The following is a 7,164-nucleotide window of genomic DNA, read 5'->3' on the forward strand; positions in this document are numbered from 1 at the left end:
ACTTTCTCTAATGTCCCACCATCAGATACAGATGGGGCCTGTTCTGGTTCACGGCCACATAGAGAAAAAGATGACACATTGGGTCTGCTCACAGGATCCACTTCCTCCTGGGAGGAGTCAAAGACAGCAGCCACCTGCTGTGGAAGTTGTGTTGTACATGCTTTACGCTCCCTTAACAGTTCATCCAAACAATCCTGTACCTCACTGGCTGTCCAGTCATGAAGGGGGTTGCATTTGAACACTTGGGCCAACTCTTTATCAGGTCAGTTGCATACAAACATGACTGCCAACTCTGAGCACTGATTGGGCAAGGTTCTACCCTCGCTTACAAGGTACTGTTCAGCTGCTTCTGCAGCTTTGTTAGGCCTAATCCAGAAATCTAGTGGACCCTCATTAGCGTAGGGTTTGATTGAGTAGAAATCAGCTAATGGCATACCTGAGCAGATAGTATCCCCAAAGTGTTGCTTGAGAACACTGAACACTGCCTTGTGACAACAGGGTTGTTACACATCCAGACTTTGGTCACATCCAGTGGCCTCCTCATGAGCCTAGCCATCACCTCCCCAACATTCTCAGACCCAGTGTAACCCCTCTTCTCTAGGTAGACTCCCATTAGCTCCTCCCACTCCAGGACAGAGTACTTATCTGAGCCATCACCCCTAAAGAAAGGTGGAGCACTAACATCTGACTTCACAACCAGATTCAGCTTGGACGCATCAATAAAAGTTGACCCACATTGCTCAGGCAGGGGAAACTGCTGGGGTTGGTGAGGGGGATGGGCAGGAGAAAGACTTGAAGCACCTGGCTGCAGTAAACCCGCTCTGATAGATTCTCCTATCTCTGAACCAATCTGCTTAATAAGGTCACTAAACTGACTCGGAGGTGTCCCATTATTACTGAGGACTGGGGATGATGGTACATCAAAAGACAGGGATGGGATACCCTGATCAGGTGGAGTAAACAGCCTACCCCTCCCAGTGCTTGTAAACTCAGGACAAGCAAACACTCTACTCTCAGGAGCTGACTGTACAAATGGTGTAAATGCAAGGACACCCCTCCCTCTAGTCACACTAAAATCCCCAGCATAACTCATTTTATGGACTTGAGAGTCTTCCTCCGCTCAATAGAGCACTAAAATACAATGTCATTTACTGCATTCAAATACAAAACAAATGCAGTGAACAAATTCCTTCAAAACATGCAAATAAACACAAATACCAGTATCTAGTGAATATGCTACATTCATCTTCACTATTTACAATATATATTCGCAAACCACTTATCGCAAACCATCAACACGTGTGCATGCACAGCTCCGGTGGTCGGCTTGAGTTGATCAGTCGCCAGGTCGTGGCACCAGTTTGTAGCGTGGTTCGTTCTGCGTTGTGTACTTTTAATTAGGACACTGCCACAACTATAGGTCTGCTGGTTGGATTATTTTTATTTGCCATGCACACGAAGAGACAACACACAATACTTTAGCCCTTGGCGCAGTCACAGCTCTCCCGCAACTTGCTAGCCGAAGGTCAGGCAAAAGAGAACAATAAGGGGATCCGGAAATACAGATAACCCGCGATGGGCCAAACCAAAATATACAAAACTTTTACAATCACGTGTATGTACAATTTTGATATGAAAAAAGTGTTGTACACCAAAAAAATAACATTAGCTATGCAGCTGTAATTAAATTTTAAAAAACACTGAATTATTATTATTATTAGCAAATTATTAACATCCCCTCTTGACCTGGCCTATTTAAATTGGTCCTATTTGAATTTGGTGCATAATCTAGGGGAACAACATCACACTGCTACACATAGTCACTTTAACTCTACCTACATGTACATATTACCTCAATTACCTCAACCAACCGGTGCCCCCACACATTGACTCTGTACAGGTAGCCCCTGTATATAGCCTCGCTATTGTTATTTTACTGCTGCTCTTTAAATCTTTGTTACTGTTCTTTTTTCTTTTTTAGTAATACATTTTTTACTTAACACTCATTTTTTCTTAAACCTGCATTGTTGGTTAAGGGCTTGTAAGTAAGCATTTCACTGTAAGGTCTATCTATACCTGTTGTATTCGGCGTGTGTGACAAATAACATTTGATTTGATTTACTTAAACTGTAGATAGAGAATGCAAATGACACATAACCCAGTTAATTATTTCTTTGTTTGGGATTCAAACGAAATAAACGCCACTAGGCTCCATTTAGTACCAGTCTGCCACAACTCCAGCTCTCTACAAGCTCCTAGGACATAGCCACTTACTGAAGGTCTACAGACAATGTTGTATCTTGCAGTATCGTGTACACGGCTGACCTCCACTGGCAGACCTAACCAACAACACTACTGTCAACTGTGGGATGGGAATTATTATGTAGATCCTACTCACATAAAGATCAAAGACATAGATCTAAAAATGTACCTGTAATGTAGCACATGCATTTTCAAGGTAATTTTCTTACTCAAAGTGGCTCTGGGCATAGTTTTCATGACAAAATAGCCTGTTCCACAAAAATACAATTATTCAAAGAGCAAATGTTTCAGCAAAACTGTTCATATTGTGCAATATCCCTAATATGCTGCATTACTAAACTTTTCCCACAAAACCTGGTCCTGTCAATGTAGCCAGTCACATGGGTGTCTGCCAATAGAAACCTGACCTGTCCTCACATAGCAAAACCAGCTGTCTCATTCAAACCTGCTTGTTTGTCACTGTGGCAACAATTTCAGGTGTGGCAGGGAGCCGCCCCATAGGGGCATGAGTTGACTTGTGTGTGTGTTGGAAACTGGAAACACTCACCAGCTAGGTTGGTGATTAATGATCGGCTGGAAAGCACTGGAGGTTTGCCTCAGGCTCACACAGTGCTGTCAATTCCAACTTTACTGCTGTGTAGAATGCCCTCTCACTCTCTCTCTCTCACACACGCACGCACGCACACACACACACACACAGCATATGTTTTACTATCCTTGTGGGGGACCTAAAATGTATTTCCATTCAAAATCATACTAAACTACTAAACCTAACCCCTCCCCCTAATTGTTATCTGCGGGGTTTATTTAGTGGGTAGATAGAATCACAAAGTCATTTGATATTGTTTGGAATGATTTTAAACTATTTTCTTCAAACAGGAAATTCAAATGTCAGCCTTTGTATTAAAGTAGTCGCCCCGGTTGACTGGCAGGCTTCCCAGACTTTAGAATGTTCCTTAAGTTATCTAGTATTAGTGTACCAAGTTTGATGATTATTTCACCTATGCACTGGACTACAAGAGGTAAGAGGAGATTGAGAGAGGTTTAGAGGTTAACACAGGGTATTAAAAATAAACACACCCCCCTTGATGACAACGAGAGAGGTGGGTGAGGGAGGGAGCATACATGAAGGCCCAACCCTGTGTCACACCAACTGTACTGTTTAGTCACCACTGAGAGAGTCTGCAAGAGATTCATAAACTCTGACAATGCAACAGAATCCCTCTACACTCACACTTTCCATACTATAGAATTAGACATTAACAACACATACAAAAATGAGGCATGGACATGATAATTGTAACCCATTGTCATATTTCTATTAACTATCTGATGATGCCAACCCCAGTCTGTTGGAGGGAGTTAGTCAGAGTGACACAAGTCTCATCCTGCCTCAGTTGCAGTCTCTGTTAGGTGATGATAGATAGGTGGTGCTCTGTCCTGTGTTCAGAACAGTTCAATTACACTATACACATGATGTTTGTGTAACCGGCATGTTCAGTCTCGTTCTGGGGTTTGTTGTTGGTGCAGTAGGGATTGTTAAACATCTAAGGAGAGAAAGAAAGGAGAAAAGCAAACATGATCATTCCATTGCTGCTGAAAAAACCAAGCAAACAGGATGTGTCTCTTGGGTGTGACTGTGTGTTTGGCCCCTTCAAGACAAGAACAATGGCCTGGTTCTGTTTGTGCATATAGTGCTGGGTGAAATACTGTACATTGCCAAATAGAAACATTACTGTCCTGGTATGGAGGGGTGTCTACACCCCCCCCATATCCATACCAGAGAATGTGCATTTTTGCATGTGTTCCAGTAACACCTATGAGAGGTATACATGTATATGCACATCACTGGTAGAGGTCGACCGATTATGATTTTTCAACGCCAATACCGATACCGATTATTGGAGGACCCCCCCCCAAAAAAAACTGATACCGATTAATCGGCCAATTTATTTACTAATTGATTTGTAATAATGACAATTACAACAATACTGAATGAACACTTTTATTCTAGCTTAATGTAATACATCAATAAAATCAATTTAGTCTCAAATAAATAATGAAACATGTTCAATTTGGTTTAAATAATGCAAAAACAAAGTGTTGGAGAGGAAAGTAAAAGTGCAATATGTGCCATGTAAAAAAGCTAACGTTTAAGTTCCTTGCTCAGAACATGAGAATATATGAATGCTGGTGGTTCCTTTTAACATGAGTCTTTAATATCCCCAGGTAAGAAGTTTGAGGTTGTAGATATTATAGGACTATTTCTCTCTATACCATTTGTATTTCATATACCTTTGACTATTGGATGTTGTTATAGACACTTTAGTATTGCCAGTGTGACAGTATAGCTTCCGTCCCTCTCCTCGCCCGTACCTGGGCTCGAACCAGGAACACATCGACAACAGCCACCCTCGAAGCATCGTTATCCATCGCTCCACAATAGCCGAGGCCCTCGGAGAGCAAGTGGAACAACTACTTCAAGGTCTCGGAGCGAGTAACGTCACCGATTGAAATGCTATTAGCGCGCACCCCGCTAACTAGCTAGCCATTTCACAACGGTTACACCAGCCTAATCTCGGGAGTTGATAGGTTTGAAGTTATAAACAGCTCAATGCTTGAAGCACGGCAAAGTGCTGTTTGAATGAATGCTTACGAGCCTGCTGCTGCCTACCACTGCTCAGTCAGACTGCTCTATCAAATATCAAATCATAGACTTAATTATAACATAATCACACACAGAAATACGAGCCTTAGGTCATTAATATGGTAAAATCCAGAAACTATCATTTCGAAAGCAAAACGTTTATTCTTTCAGTGAAATACGGAACCGTATTTTATCTAACAGGTGGCATCCCTAAGTCTAAATATTGCTGTTACATTGCACAACCTTCAATGTTATGTCATAATTATGTACAATTCTGGCAAATTAATTACAGTCTTTGTTAGGAATAAATGGTCGTCACACAGTTCGCAATGAGCCAGGCGGCCCAAACTGCTGCATATACCCCGACTGCTTGCACGGAACGCGAGAGAAGTGACACAATTTCCTAGTTAAAATAAATTCATGTTAGCAGGCAATATTAACTAAATCTAATATTTAACGCTTGTTAAATCATTACCCGTTTGGCGAAGTAGGCTGTGATTTGATGAGAAATTAACAGGCACCGCATTGATTATATGCAACGCAGGACAAGCTAGATAAACTAGTAATATCATCAACCATGTGTAGTTAACTAGTGATTATGTTAAGATTTATTGATTTTTATAAGATAAATTTAATGCAAGCTAGCAACTTACCTTGGCTTCTTGCTGCACTCGCGTAACAGGTAGTCTGCCACACAGGCTCCTCGGTATCCAAAAATGCTGATTACCGATTGTTATGATAACTTGAAATCGACCCTAATTAATCCGCCATTCCGATTAATAGGTCGACCTCTAATCACTGGTGCTTGAGGAGAGAAAACCATAAATATTGTAATGTTCTATAAGAGATCCTAATAGTGGATCCTGCTGTTCCCTACATATCAAAGATATAGCTCATGATGCAAAAAATAGGATCACATTCTATGATATGATGTATTATATTATACAAAATACAATTAAACATGTCGGTGCATTGACTGATGTTTCTTCATCTTGAAAGTATTGTAATTTATTGATGAGATGCTGATATGAATGGCTTAAACTTCACTATAGTAATTACTAGAAGGGTGTGGAGATAACAGAGATAGAGATTGGTCAACACACACACACCCACACACACAAAATAAGGTTAATGTCTGGCCACTATTTGTAAGTTATAGATGGAGTGGTCGATAACATTGAGAATGTGATTGTCGTAATGTTGACGGTATAATGGCTGCTCATACAGCAGCAATACATGTTTATTTTGTATTTGGATTACTCAGCACCCCTACATCACACGGCTATGGATGGTATTGTAACTCACTTCAGGTCAACTTCACTTGTTCCAGCATAGAACAATCTATTCACATGTGTGGAGTTTCTGTCTTTGAGTTAATGTTGACACTAGTTCAGATATAGCCTATTGCTCATTTATTGTCTGCTCAAAGGCCACTATACTATCTCTTTCTCAGACACTCTCTCCCTTTCACTCTCTCACTCTCACTCATGCACACACCTATGTGTTCAAGTCTCGCATAGCTCCAGGCAGAGTTTAACCTCTGACTCAGACTGGGTGTGTACCTCCTCCATGTCTCTCTTCTCCTTTCCCTTTATTAGCCTGTTGCTCAGACATCTGCTGTACACTATGTCTATATCGAATTGATTAAACTAATAAAACCATTACTTTTCATATTATCGTATTTTGCTTTCTAATGATAAACTAATAAAAACATTACTTCTCGTATTATCGTATTTTGCTTTCTAATGTTGCAAACAGAGAAGAATATTGTCCCAACAATTTCACAGTAGCCTTTAATCCCTTAATATCAATTTCAGCAATTCGTTTGAAAAAGGAGAGACCATAACAATTAAAGAATTAAAGAACTTCACAAGATTGTTGAGGTCGGGAAGGTCGAGTGAGGACAATAACGCTCTTCGCAAGATTCTTGAGGTATGGAAGGTTTAGGACCGTTATTATCGTTACTCGACCTTCCCAATAATCTTGTGAAGAGCGTGACAAATGAGTTCATTCTTTGCACAGCTCTCCGTCCTATTCCCAGCAGGAGAAAGTTAACTCCACCCAGAAATTTAGTCCACTGACGAAAATTAACAAGGGCGTTTTTTCTTTTGAGACAGGTCTCCGTCCAAAAACAACACTCTTCCGTGTTCTCACTAGTACAATATCTGCGCAACGGGAGACGTCGTCGACTGTGCGCGCAGGGACGAGCTCCATTGACGTTTAGGACTACATTTCTTTCAATTCCATTTACCTTT

This window comes from Oncorhynchus tshawytscha, linkage group LG10, assembly GCF_018296145.1.
Source record: "Oncorhynchus tshawytscha isolate Ot180627B linkage group LG10, Otsh_v2.0, whole genome shotgun sequence".
In the NCBI taxonomy this organism is placed as follows: domain Eukaryota; kingdom Metazoa; phylum Chordata; class Actinopteri; order Salmoniformes; family Salmonidae; genus Oncorhynchus; species Oncorhynchus tshawytscha.